This window comes from Dendrobium catenatum, unplaced genomic scaffold, assembly GCF_001605985.2.
Source record: "Dendrobium catenatum unplaced genomic scaffold, ASM160598v2 original_scaffold_34524, whole genome shotgun sequence".
In the NCBI taxonomy this organism is placed as follows: domain Eukaryota; kingdom Viridiplantae; phylum Streptophyta; class Magnoliopsida; order Asparagales; family Orchidaceae; genus Dendrobium; species Dendrobium catenatum.
Window position 1 is genome coordinate 1 of NW_021352982.1, and position 492 is coordinate 492.

Genomic DNA, 492 nt, shown 5'->3' on the forward strand with positions numbered 1-492 from the left:
ATCATTTATAGATTGCTTGTATGCCATTTGCGATCATACCTTCATGCAGGCTTGATTTAAAGCGATGATCATCTTTACACTATAGCTTGAAATGACATCTTTTTTGGTTTAGTTTAAACTTATAGGTTGGTATCTGGTGCTGTTAAAGTGTAGAGTGACTCTTCGTGAAAATGCCTAAAGTAAAGACAAGCCGCATTAAATATCCAGAAGGATGGGAGCTTATTGAGCCTACTTTTCGTGAGCTTGAGGGTAAAATGAGAGAAGGTACAAATCTGAGTAACGTATTCATTATTTGAGAACCAAATTAGAGCTTTCTCTTTGGCAAGCATGTACAAGTCAGTAGCTATGTATTGTGGACTTCTGACATTAATTTGTTGTGGCAGCTGAAAATGATCCACATGATGGAAAGAGAAAATGTGAGGCATTGTGGCCAATTTTCAAAATTGCACATCAAAAGAGTCGGTACGTATATGACCTATATTACCGGAGGAA

General features: G+C 37.2%; 1 long non-coding RNA gene across 1 annotated transcript; it reads left to right on the forward strand.

Annotated features, from left to right (window-relative positions):
• Positions 1-108: 108 nt before the first annotated feature.
• LOC114578454 lies at positions 109-492 on the forward strand. Its single transcript, XR_003699476.1, has 2 exons — positions 109-264; positions 384-492. It is a non-coding gene; the product is annotated as an uncharacterized LOC114578454 (long non-coding RNA).